Source organism: Podarcis muralis, chromosome 13 (genome assembly GCF_964188315.1).
Source record: "Podarcis muralis chromosome 13, rPodMur119.hap1.1, whole genome shotgun sequence".
Taxonomy (NCBI): domain Eukaryota; kingdom Metazoa; phylum Chordata; class Lepidosauria; order Squamata; family Lacertidae; genus Podarcis; species Podarcis muralis.
In genome coordinates, this window is record NC_135667.1 from 55,076,425 (window position 1) to 55,090,881 (window position 14,457).

Below are 14,457 nucleotides of genomic sequence, written 5' to 3' on the forward strand. Positions count from 1 at the left end.
CAAGCAAAATGTCCCTTACAGTTTTGAAAACCATTCCTTAACCCTTCCTTAACAATATAAACCATGAGTGTAGATCCGCCCCTGGTCCCCAAAGGGTTAAAACGTGGTTCAGGTGAAGCTGGCTGCCTCTCAGGTTTTCACTCATGGGCACAGAGTGAAAATTGGCAAATGGCAATTGGCAGATGTTTAAATGATACGTTGTGGATGTTCACACACACATGACTTGGAAGTGGATAGGCCATAAGAACAGATTTAAGAAATGGATACCAGAAAGTGATGGAACCACAATTTGGACAACATCAGTGAAATCGACTTCTGCAGCCAGAAAGAGAAAACTGTGGCCTAGGGCCAGCCATTAAACTGTGAGAGCAGCTAGAAGCACAAATGTAAGTAACCTGCTTGGAACAAAGAGTTTGGCTAAGGTGTTTGCTGTGGGCAAAGTAATGTGAGTAAGTATAAACTCTGTGGCTTAAATGGTTTTAAAATTTATCTTCTAGGCAAGAACATTCTACCCTGGCAGTACTGCTCAAAATGATATATATGTACATTTGTCAGGGAAATTCTTTTTAGATAACTGTCCAATTTTTAAAACTGGCAGTGCAATTTAGCACCCATTTTAAAGACAATGAACTATTCAGTTCAATCTGCTGATTAGTGGATTCATTTGTCAAAAGTAAGCCAGTTCATAATCAAATCTGCAATTTGTCAATACCCTCTGTCCTGAGTCTCTAAACTTAATACACAATATATATTCATATCCCAAACCCATAACTGGCATCCAGGGCCGGCTGAGGTGGGCTGAAGCAGTTGCCTCAGGTGGTGGGATGCCATGGGCCGGTGCCCCCAGGAAGTGAGGCTTCAACAGGGGAGTGACCTCTGCAGACACCTTCTGCAGGAACATCGCTGGTCATTCCCCAAGTTGATGAGGCTCATTTGACTACAACAACAAAAAGCGGTAGAGCAGGGGACTCTTTATCTCAGGGTCGTGGGTTTGAGCCCCTCACTGGGCAAAAGGTTTCTGCGTTGCAGGGGGTTGGACTAGATGACCCTAGTGGTCCCTTCCAACTCTACAGTTCTATGATTTTATGACTGCCATTGGCATAGTATTGTGGAATACTGTGGAGATTTTTGCAGGTGCCTTCTGTTTCAGCCTGCTGAAAGTCTTCCTATTCTGTCAGGCTGACGCAGACAATGAAGAATGCATCTTTCAACAATAGTTAGCTGATTTCTAAATTTTAAATAGACACAGAGAGAGAGATAGTATGGTGCACATTGCTCTAGTATTCCATTCTGCTGACCTGCTAGCATATTTCTGACAAAATTTTCTAATATACAGCATCTTAAAGCTCTGAGATTGAAAACAGCATCTACTTTGCATAAAGAGGAGCATAAATAGTAGATACACAAGGATGTTAACAGCATTATGATTATTCAGATAATGTGTTTTACTGACTTGGAAAGAAGTTGGGAGATTAATAGCACAGGAAAAGAATCTAAAGGGAATAGAATTACCATTCCATGTGGTGTTTCAGAGGGGTTTGCTTTAGTGATGTCTCATCTCCCAGATATTAGTAGTTGGTAAATAGTGATGTCCACTGGCAATACAGTAGAGCTATATGCATTTTTATGTGGGTTGGGATCCTGGCTATCAGTTTACGTCATTTACCATAGCTTTTAATGCCCACTGTAGGTAACCTTGGATGAATTAACCATATAGACCTGTTCCCCTTCAGACAAAAACATTTCACGAGTAGTCTGTCAGCATGGTCTTGAACTGAGCTGATGGTTAATTAACAATCAGGCAAACAAGCACTGCAACTTACAGTGTAGCCATAACCATATCTACTCAGAAGTAAGTCTTGCTGAATACACTGGGGCTTTCTCCCAGATGTAACTTAAAAGTAGTGTGAATGTAATTTTAGTAGTTTACAAGGCAAATGACATTTATTTAATTAAAAAAATAATCTTACCACATTTCAAATAAGTATTTTAAATGGTATACAAATTTCTTCTTCTTCTTCTTTTAAAAAATCAAAATAAAATACAATACAATATTATTTGCTTAAACTGTGCTTAAAAATAACAAATAAGAAGAAATAAGAAAGGAGGTCCCGGGTAACAAATAATTTTTCATTTGGACAATCAACCAGATGAACAGTAAGTTCCTTGGAAAGATTACACAATTAATCAGTTTTCATCCCATTGTTTGCTAAGGCTGTTGCTTTATCTATGAGGTGGGGCCAAGCCAGACCTGAGTGAAAACTATCTACAGTATCACCCCAGCCCAGGGTGAGAACTTCAGTACATAACAGAGGGGATGTTCCCCTTTGAAGTACAATCATTTTCTCCTGTCAGAACTGTGTATGTGCAACACTCACCGAATATGTGATCAACTCAAATGACAGTGATAAATAGAAAATGGGGTGTGTGCACCCCACAATAAACTTTGGGCTGTCACAAATCAAATATCCACACTCTTTACAGAATTTCCTCTATATGATGGCGCTGAATCTCAATGAGATGGCATTGAATTCAATGCCATTTTGCACAGAACACTCTCCTAGTTGTGTGGCTATAAAGCTTGTGGCGAACCACCCAAAACTTATTTTGGGTTGTGCATCTCCCCCCGCAGTCCTTAACCCTTTCTACTCATTTTGGTTGTTTATTGGCATAGGTGAAGCCCTTACCCTGACAGTTTTATGCACCAAGGAATGCTTAGGGTCAGTTGCAATGCTGTCCCCGAGGTAGACCGAGGCAGCTGCCCAAGATGCTGAAATCCAAGGGGCACCAATGTAGGCATGCCCCCCCCCCCGCTACCTCAGGCGGCAAAAAGGGATGGGCAGCCCCTGGTTGGATGTGATTCAAAGCTATCACAAAGAGGACACTGTCCTTGATGTGTGGGTGTATAATAATAATAATAATAATAATAATAATAATAATAATAATAATAATAATTTTAAAAGCAGAGACATCACCTTGCCAACAAAGGTCCATATAGTTAAAGCTATGGTCTTCCCAGTAGTGATGTATGGAAGTGAGAGCTGGACCATAAAGAAGGCTGATCGCCAAAGAATTGATGCTTTTGAATTATGGTGCTGGAGGAGACTCTTGAGAGTCCCATGGACTGCAAGAAGATCAAACCTATCCATTCTGAAGGAAATCAGCCCTGAGTGCTCACTGGAAGGACAGATTGTGAAGTTGAGGCTCCAATACTTTGGCCACCTCATGAGAAGAGAAGACTCCCTGGAGAAGACACTGATGCTGGGAAAGATGGAGGGCACAAGGAGAAGGTGGCGACAGAGGACGGGATGGTGGGACGGTGTTCTCGAAGCTACCAGCATGAGTTTGACCAAACTGTGGGAGGCAGTGGAAGACAGGAGTGCCTGGCGTGCTCTGGTCCATGGGGTCACCAAGAGTCGGACATGACTAAACGACTAAACAACAACAACAAAAACACCCCGCACCACTCTGGGCGGCTTTCAACAAAATATTAAAATACAATAGTCTATTAAACATTAAAAGCTTCCCGAAACAGGGCTGCCTTTGTAGTGGAATATACACCCCCAGCTCCTTATTCGTTTGTGCATATTTTTATGATTATTGGCGAGGAGATGCTATATTCAACATTGCCCTGCACCTTCGGAAAGCGATGGGCCAGATGCAACTCAACGGCAACTTATGAAGGTTACTCTTCTGGAGATGGGGATGTTTGATTTTGAGTGGCCCAGAGTATATTTTGGGGTGCCTACCCCCAGTTTTTTATTTCCTACTTGACAGGGTCAAGTAGGTCATCGTGCCTTCATGAGTGTTGTGCATATGAACACACCTGAAGTAAATGTAAATTTGTTGTTTGAGCTCACTTTGCCTTGGTGTGATGACCGGTTAAAGGCTAACAATAGAGTTGCAGGTCTGTTGTGCTTCCTTTCTTTGGTGAAAACCATACTTAGTGTAAACTGAAGAGACCTAAAAACTAGCCTGGAAGACCTTTCTCCATGATGTCTGACCCAATGCTTGACAATAATTAGTTCAGGTTAATTACAGCAAATCTGTAGATTTGTAGCCTCAAATCATCTCATTCTCTAAGCTGCAGCCTCCTGAGGTTCCTTTGATGAGCTCTGCATCCTAAGGGTGGATTTAAAGTAATGAATTTGTCTCTAATAAGATTCATAGGTTTGTTCCCTAAGCAATGGTGTCAATTATACAGTTTAACGGTGATGGCTTATTTTGCTGGAAATGCAGGAAATTAGTGGTTTTTTAGCGTTCTCCTTCTGCAGGTTTTTAACATTCTCCTTTGGGTCTTTTTGTTATTGCAAATAAGATGATCTTGCACTGCAGAAATATATAGAGAAGAAGATAACAAAGACACAATAAAATAAAATAAATAGATTAAATTAACCTGAACATGCCATGCTTTTCGAAGTAGCCCATGAAACAAGAATGGTTACATGTTGTGTCAGACATAGTTCATGTACAGAGAGATTAACATAACAATCTTTTATTCAAATGATGTTGGTCGAAGGCCTACAGGGTTTGGCAGAAGCCCTGCTGTGCCACTGAACCCCAAGACACCTATGGAACATCACACTGATGTCATTGTTCCAGAACATGGGTCGACAAACTAAGGTCCACGGGCGGGATCAGGCCCAATTGCCTTCTGGATCCCTCTCCCTCCCTCTCCCTCACGCCACGGTGGCGGCGCCTCCTCCCTCCCTCCCTCCTCCTGGCTTCTCCCTGCCCTGCCTAGAGGAGGAAGGGGGCTGGGCTTTGTTGGAGCCAGCAGCAGCAGCGCTCAAGCGGCCACCATTTTAAACAGCCCCTCTCTGGAGCCCTTTTACGTGCTGCTCATCATCCCTCTGCCGCTGCCACCAGCCCCTGCTACTCGTAAGACACAGGTAAGCAGCCACCAGGGCTTGTGGTGCTCTTGCATCACCCCCTCCCAAAATATAGTCTGCCCCCCCCCCAGGTCTGAGGGACAGTGGACTGGCCCCCTGCTGAAAAAGTTTGCTGACCCCTGTCCCAGAGACACTGGCAGAATGGCTAAAACAGGGAAGGAGCACATTTGCGCAATGTCCTCTACTCATACAGTCACAGCCTGTGGAAGGCGTCTGTTATGTACTGAAGTTCTCACCCTGGGCCAGTAGGGGGATACTGTAGATAGTTTTCACTCAGGTCTGCATATGCAAATAAGGAATTGAAAGTGATGTTCAGTGATTGGATAGTTTCAGAAAGTTGTTACTGTTGCGTTCTAGTGGAGCTCTATATAAGCAGGCTGGCTGAACCCTTCAGTTCAGTTCTGTTCTGGCCTGTGAATAAACAAGAGCTGTCTGAAGAATCGCTGTGTCGTCTGATATGTTCACCCACAACTTTACAGTGTCTTTCTGAAGTGGAGAACCTTTAGTATATGTGCAGGATCTCCACTTGTTTCGGAAAATCAGGGTTCTAAAAACATGCAGGGAGCCGCTGTGGATACAAGAGGCTCCTCAGTTAAGATAGTCATCTTCCATGAGTTGAGAAGTCAGTGCAAAGGCAAAGGGAGACAGGCTCATCTCCACTCACATGCTTACATTGTCCTAAAACGAAATGCCTGCATAGGACTTCTGTGTCTCGCCTTCGTCTTCCCAGCCCAAATTCGCCACAGAGACCAGATCCGTCCCACATCCTGTCCTGGGTAGACCAGGAGGGAAGTTCATCACATGGCCGGCAGAGGAACCAACAAACAACAACATAGGAATCTAGAAGAATTTACAAAGAATGAGTACAAAAGTGAAAAAAGTAGAAGCAATTGAAATTAACAATATAACTATTCAATTGGTATGCTGAAAATCAACATTATTAATACAAAATGAGCCAAAAACAGTTACTGTAGTTTATTAATGGTTAGTAAGAAGAGAGGTTAACCGTGAGCCCTAGCCAAAGCCTTGGCTTAGCTCAACATAGCATTGGGAGTAAAAAGAAGATGGGAGCAAAAGTCGAAAGACTGGCTGTAATCTCTTCTCTGGAAGCCTGCATCTTATTTATCTGGCTTGCAGATTTTGCCAAGGAAAGGAAATATTCATTATAAAACTTAACAGAGCCAAGATTTACAACAAAATTATATAGAAGAGGTTATGCAGAATTTTCTATTTAACCAAGCACCCACTCTCTCACTTGCTACAAGCTAAAACCAGAATTTATTAAGACAACCATTCAATGTTTCAATAGACACATTGAAAATCCCCCCATGGGGGGAAAGGAGATAGTAAATGTTGGCACTGCAGTAGAGATTAAAGAGAGTTCGTCCATCTGTGGTGGATGTATGAAAAGCAGTACCTTTTTGGTCCATGGTAGCCAACATTCTTAAATAAAATTTTACATATGAAATCCCATTGCATTCTGTTCTATTTTTTGTGTGAAAGAACAAACAGAACCAACTCATCAGCATTAAGCATTGTATATTATAACAACTGTAAACACAAAACGTTGGAAAGAGGAACAATTGAGCATGGTAAATATAACTATGCTGATGGGCAAACTGATGTGATTTTAGAGCGGTTATATTCGAAATGAATTAAAAGGTGAAACAAAAATCTGGACCAATCCAGCCTAAATGAACGTTCTTATTTCAGGCATTACCACTGCCCCTTTTTAAAGAAAAAAAGTGCTGGCACTAACCAGGTTCATGCCTTCTGCCGCCACCACCCTTTTCCCACATTCCGGGGCCCCCAAAATGTCTGCCGCCAGGTGAGCCAGAAAGACAGCCACTCGCCACGTCCCCTGACCATGCACACATAGAGGCCACATACACACCCCCGCACCCCAGGCGTCGTCTTTCCCCCTCTTTCCATGCCCACCAAAAGCTCCAGCTGGGAAGGCAGTGCGCATGCGCAACAGTCAGGTGCCTATGCTGTGGGCAGCTCCAAAGCCTTGCCCTGTTGTGGGGCTGGGAAGGGCAAAGGGATAAAAGCATTGGTGTTTGCCTTTCCACCTTATTAATCAGCCTTAGGAACTGGGCACAGGGGATGGGGGAAGATAGCAGAATCGTAGCACTGGAAGGGACCATGAGGGTCATCGCAAGATTGGGGTTGGGGTGAGGGTGCCAGTACTGCTTGTCATTGAGTACTGCTAGGAAAAAAAGCACTGGGCATTACCAATCAATATATGCAGGCATTTCACCACTAACTTCATTAGCCGCCCACCCATCCTTCCAAGGTGAGACTAAATATGCACAATTTAAGAGGTTGGAAACCAACATACTTTATAGACTGGCAGTTATCTCTATGAGCATAAAGATAAAGCATTTAACTGAAGCCCATCTGAGAGAGAAATTACAGCGAGTTCAACAAGTTTATGATTTCATTTCCAAGAAAAAAATTCAAGCGCAGGCAACCAGAACTACCTCTTTCTGTGTAAGTTGTCTCTTGTTTTCTTGTTCTGCTTTTTAAAGAAGTCAATCGGTTCCGCGTTACAGGTTAGGATTAACAGAAAGTCCAGGCCGGCCAGTCCTTCTCTCGCTCAGCTGCACCATTTTGAATGGCTACAGGGAGTGATGGGATGAGGCGCAGAGTTGCCCTTATTTTCTTTTCTCAAGACGGTGTACTTCTCTAACCCAACACTTGAGCCCAAGTGCATAGAAAATTTAGGGTATGCCTCCACCATTTACAATAGCAAGACTTTCGCCCAAGCAACATGGCAGCTAGGTTTCTCCATGTGCATAAGGCGTTCTGGTGGGATTTTTGCTGGAGATTGCTAGTGGTTGCACAGCACGAGTCATTATTGCGCAGAAACCCTCTGTCTGAAAGAAGAAATAATTCCTATGGCATCTTGACAAACAAACTCTCAAATGCTTATTTCGTGGAATTATTCGTCATAGGAGCTCAGTGTGTCATAAGAAGACTCTCTTTTGTGGCACCAACTAGTGAAGAGGTAAACATCTTTAGGCTAATAATAAAGAGGTTTCATTAATGGATTTTGATGGTGGCTACTGGGTACTAGGTACTAGCTGGGGGCTGGAGGGAAACAAACATTTGAAGCTGGAAAATGAGATAGATGGCTGTGTTCACGCAGCTTTAGGTGAGACTCCATAGGCAAGTTGTTTGCTTTTGGGGCGGGAATATTATGCTGCTTTAAAGATTTGCTTTGTCTGCTTGGTTACTCCCTCCACCTCACCCCCGGTTGTAAACTTTAAATAAAAAGGTGTTACTAACTAAATCTTCCACAAGTTCTCCAACTATCTCTCCTCAGAAGGCAACTGACCCCATAAATGGTGACCCTGGGAACTTCCTATACTTGTGGGAGCAATAAACCATGTAACCTGTTTTGTCTTACAGAGAATACGCTGCGTGGAAAAACCAGCGCAAAAGGTCCAGATGTGTAACAGCTCCCTGTTTTAATCCTGCTTCTTAATGTGAACCCTCTCCAGTTGAAATTTGTAACCCATTAATTACCTTCTCCTCATTTATATGATAAGTGGTTAATTTCCTTTTATTGTGATTGAAGCCTCTGCCAGCGTTCCAGGAAAGGTGGGGAGGGGGATGGAGTTGCAGAGGGAGTTTGATTGGATTTCATTGCTGTGGGCCATTTCTTAAACAGGTTACAAGCTGACAAACGCAGGAGAAAAGGGTCGATATCCTTCCTCTGCCTCATGGACAAGCCAATCTTTTCTGTAAACATTTCATCAGTATCTGCCCTTTGTATACATACCTGCCACACACAGAGACTGGGGGGAACTTGGCTTTATATAGGTTTAGGCAACTGATAAATGAAGCAAAGCCAATATAAGTGGAACAAATCTCCAACAGATTTTCCTAATCATCGTTTGTTGTTTGGTTCTTCTGCTGAAAAGATGCTGCCAGTTTTTAGAGCAACGCTTAGATTTATCAACATCATAATTTATTTCCCACTCTTCATCCTTAGGTCCTAGGGCAGGCCTCAGCAATTCAAAATACAACATTAAAAGCAGTTTAAAAGCTTACAATTAATAACAATGATGAAGATGCGGTCATAAAGAACAGGGTGGGTCCTGAAAAGATACCATAGCTGTCAACTTTCAGATTTGAAAATAAGGGATCAGCAGCCTCGAAAATAAGGGATCAGCCGCCTCACCTGTCCCAGGGACAGTCTACGGGATATCTAACAATCCGGGATAGCAGCAGGAAATGGTGCTGGAATAAGGGAATTTCCCGCAAAAAAAGGGAAGGTTGGCAGCTATGAAAGGTACATCTCAGGTGCCCAAAGGCCAGAGGGAAGAGGTCCCTCTCCATCGGTCGCCCCCCAGGGAGTGTCGCTGAGAATGCCCTTGCCAGGCCACACACCCCTGAGCTCCACCCATTGGGCCTCTCTGCCTATCTTAACATCCAGGAGGGTCTGCAGGGAAGGAGGTGGGGAAAATCCCCATCCCAAACCCCAGAAAGCTGCTGCTAGACAGCGGATGGATCTACACTGACCCGTTTAATGTTATTAGAACAATATTAGAGATATCATTTTGAAACATCACGGGGCGGACTTGTAATTTTAACCATTCCTTTCCTTATTTTGTCTGTAACGGCGCAGTTTCCCTGCTGCTGGCTCCTGGTTGCTCTGCAGCGCCCTCTGGTGTCACATTTTAATAGTGCCTTATGAACATTAAAAGCAGAATGTAGTGTGTCCATCTCCGTTATGAAAACCATTCCTTAACCCTCCCTTAACATTATAAACTGTGAGTGTAGATCCAGCCATTGTCAACAATACAGAGCTAGGTGCACCAATAGTCTGACTCAGTATAAGGTAGTTTTGTATGTTCCTTCTTTACCTAATTACAGTTGCATAACAGCTCTCCAATTCCATTTTGTTACAATCCACAGACTTTGAGTTTTTTCACCAGCCCCCAAAAATCCCGCACCTTTTTCCTTCCCAACTTCTTGCCTTTTTGTGAATCATCCAGTCTGACCAGGAGTTTGGGCAAGAGACTTCTCACTTCTGTGTGATCTTTAAGTTGGTTCCAGTAAGCATTGCTCTTACTCTTACATTTTACCATGCACAAGGCCAACAAGTGAGTCCCCGTCTAAAGTTTTATATAGGTTTCAGCAGCATGGGCCCTTAGCTGTCCACAGGTGCTTCTGTACAAAAGATTCAAGATGTTTGCTGCATTTGGAATAGCCTGCACTGAACTGTTGAAAACCCCAGTGCAAGCCTAACCACAACAGTTTAGGAGTAAGCTTAGGGCCCTCATATCTATGGAATCGCCTCTCCTGGTCTGCCCCACAGAGGACCTTAAGGTCCATGAATAACCATAGTTTAGAGGTCCCGGGCCGTAAGAAAGTCAGACTATCCTCCACCAGGGCCAGGGCCTTCTCAGTGATGGCTCCGACCTGGTGGAATGCTCTGTCCCATGAGACCAGGGCCCTGCAGGATTTAACCTCCTTCCGTCAGGCCTGTAAGACAGAGCTATTCCGCCTGGCCTTTAATTTGAATTCAGCCTGATCTTTTATTTCCCTTCTCTTCCTTCCCCCTCCCCTTTTATGAAGATCACCCACTCTGAGACCCCACAGCTAATTCTCCCCTGGCCTCCTCGCTGGCCCAAGTAGGACCAATTCAGCCAGCTAGCCCTGGTGACTATCTAATGCTTATTAGATGGATTTCCCCCAAATTGATTTCTGAACTTTGAATTTTATTGTTATTCATGTTTTTATACTGTATTTTATGCTGCTTCTACAATTAAGTGTTTTAAATTTGTTGTTAGCCGCCCTGAGCCCGGCGGGGTAGAAATAAAAATTAATTTATTATTATCATTATTATTGAAAGCAATGGGGCTTACTCCTAGGTAAGTGGAGTTACGACTGCAGCTTGGATTTTTTTAACGGCCTTATGGTGACTCCTGTCTAGGGGTACTTTTGTTGCTATCACATTGGCACATGGCTCAGTGCTGACGTCTCTGGAGACTTGCTTGTTCATGCACCATTTCCCTTCTGAAATCCTGTACTGACCACACCAATCACAGCAATGCACTTTTCCTAATGTGTAACCTGCACTCATTGCTGTTTGGCCAGAACGCCTGAGTACATTGTTCGGCTTACAGCTTCCAAACATTTCACTGTCTAGCTGCTGCTGAGAAATAGTTTAGTAAAGTGGAGAAAAAGCACTATTATCATCATTATCGTCATCATCATTATATTATATATAAAGGGACTCAAGGCGACTTAAAGATAAATTAAAAATAGCCAAAAACATAGGAGGGAAAACCAACAATAAAAACAATTGAACATTAGTGTGTGTGTGTGTGTGTGTGTGTGTGTGTGTGTGTGAGAGAGAGAGAGAGAGAGAGAGAGAGAGAGAGAGAGAGAGAGAGAGAGAGAGAGAGAGAGATCTATTAAAGGCATACAGATAATTACTATAAAACCAGCATCGCACCAGTCCTTTCATTAAGAGCCATCGGTTCTGAAAGGGCTGTTGGAATAGGAAGATCTTCACCTGTTGGCAGAAGGATTCAGTTCAGCAATGCCAGTCCTTTGGCAATACTTATTATTATTATTATTATTATTATTATTATGCAATAGTTAGGGCACATAGACCCCATTTTTGTTGTCCAGTTGTCACCTTCCATATGATAGGTATATAATTCAAAAGAATATTTTCTTCTGAGTTTTTAAAGTTTTTCCATAGTTAGATTTTTACAGGTTTTCCCCCATAAATTTGTACAGTTCAACACATTCCCCCCAAATTTTGTGAGAATAACAGATGTCACTGTCTTAACTAACAAACAAAAAATGGGAGGATGTAGATTACTGAATTCCTCATGTAAGTAGTCTGGGGATGGGTTTAATATGAAACAATTTTCTCTTAATTAGTGGCCACTTTGCAGGTTATTAAGCTAAGCCATGCAGGACTGAGAACTTTCATTTTAAATCTTTTATTTTTGTTGTTTTATCTAATTGGACTAATTGGGCAAGCAGATTAGCATGGTTGGAGTCAGGAGGGGGAAATATTCCTCTCTGTAGGCAAATTGCTGGTACATGTTGCACGGACAGCCTTGGTTACGTTGATTAATGGCCTCAGTGGACAGCTGAAAAATCACTAGAGCTGCTGGAAAAGATCATTAACAGTTTTAAGGCTTGGGTCACTCTGACGGGTGGAGAGAAATTATTAGCAAGATTACTAATGCTGTCTGCCAAGACTGTTTTGTGTGTGGAGAATTTGGTCCATGGCACTGCTAAAATGGCAGCCATTGTGGTTCTCCCTGCTAAAACACAAGCTAGTCAGTGATTATAATGCAAACATATATAGGTGTTGTACTAGTCTAAATGATATCCCCTGCTCCATTGCCACAACAACAACGCCAAAACAAGGAATGTAGGTTTGTGAAGGTGCTGCTAATTCAGATAAGAGATTCACAGGACACTGCAGAACTGCAGACATGCCCGGTATCCTCATTCATCAACAACTTGTCAGCACAGAAATGTGTTGAAAGAACAGTAAATGAAGCAACAGTGGCACTTAGTACCCTTAGTAACTGCATAGTTCCTCCACCACTTACCCAGGTATATTCTCACTACAGATTTCCTTAGGAATCATTGCAGGGAATGGGGTACACTGATGTTCAATAATCTTCATCAAGGACACGGCTTCAAATCCTGCTCTAGACAGTGGCTGCTGTTCGCTTTCTCCCCTGAGCTCTGATCATTACCACATTTTAAAAAAATAAAATGCACCACCACCATCATAAATATTTATGGTTACTGTTGTTTGAACAGAAAACTCTGAAGGCAGAAAATGCAAAGAATCCATTCAGTAACAAGTAAGGAAAGAACTCAGGTGGGATGCAGGAAGGTCACACCGAACAGTAACTGGCTAAGAGACTTCACATGCCAAGAGTGTTAGTGGTTCTGATGAGATGAGATATGGTGATTTTACAACAGAAGACTATTCCCAAGCTGTTATTAATGTTTTACTTTATGCAGGAGTTCATAAAGTCCAGAAATGCTTTATTCCTTTCACTCATGGGTAGGCGGGTGGCGCTGTGGGTAAAAGCCTCAGTGCCTAGGGCTTGCCGATTGAAAGGTTGGCGGTTCGAATCCCCGCGGCGGGGTGCGCTCTCGTTGTTCAGTCCCAGCGCCTGCCAACCTAGCAGTTCGAAAGCACCTTCGGGTGCAAGTAGATAAATAGGGACCGCTTACTAGCGGGAAGGTAAACGGCGTTTCCGTGCGCGGCTCTGGCTCGCCAGAGCAGCGATGTCACGCTGGCCACGTGACCCGGAAGTGTCTCCGGACAGCGCTGGCCCCTGGCCTCTTGAGTGAGATGGGCTCACAACCCTAGAGTCTGTCAAGACTGGCCCGTACGGGCAGGGGTACCTTTACCTTTACCATGGGTAGGCAAACTAAGGCCCAGGGGCCGTATCCAGCCCAATTGTCTTCTAAATCCGGCCCGCGGACTGTCCATGAATCAGCATGTTTTTACATGAGTAGAATGTGTCCTTTTATTTAAAATGCATCTCTGGGTTATTTGTGGGGCATAGGAATTTGTTCATTTCTCCCCCCAAAATATAGTCCGGTCCCCCACAAGGTCTGAGGGACGGTGGACCGGCCCCCTGCTGAAAATCCTTTCACATCAAGCAGCATGGTGATGGCATCCATCATATAATTTTGCATATAAATTTATGTCTAATAACTTGGACCTTATAAACAACACCGAAGTGAACTCTTGATGTAAGAGACAATATGATATGGGCAAAGCTTGAGCAGCTCAGAACTGTCAAATTCTGTGTATTAAGTCTGTTTCTGATTCCCCCTCCAATATTGTGGTCCTCATTCTGGCTGAAGAGCAACACTGTCATCTACTGGAGAACAATAAAATAGCTTCAGCAAGTGAGGTTGGCGGGTTTAAAAGGGCATCTGTTTGAATCGTTTTGTGGTGAATGGAAACAACAAACCGGGTGCTGTTAGAGGTTGTGTGATTCATATTGCCAAGGCAAGAGAATATGAGAGCCAGGGGAGTTTGTGTGTGAGAGAGTACAGCGGTGGGATGCTTGAGGAAGAGGCATGTCCATACATCTCATGGCACATTCAGGTAGACTTTTCCCTAGTTTTGCAAACGGCACACGGCAGAGACACACGGTGGAGACTGGTCCATTAGGGCTTTTGGACCAACCATACCTACCTCAGCCATCCCTCAGGAGATGGCACGGCCAGACAGCTTCCTCCTTTGTCTCGGTTTGACGTTGTTGAAGGTAGCTGGGAGAAGGATGGGGTAAAAACAAGAACTGGTTGGCCCCAGCTGTCATTGGCTCTGCCTCTGCTGTCATGGGATTCTCTGCTTTCCCTCTTACCAGTCTCAGCGGGGCGCATCTACATTCACTATTTTTGTGTATCTATATTGCAAGTTTGTTGTATCTTGATGGGGGGGGGGGTTTCCTGCAGGATGTGATTACAGACACCGCAGCACTTGAAAGTGAGTTGAGTGCCACACCACAAAAGCAAGTTGAGTTACAATCTGGGCACATGGTGAGAC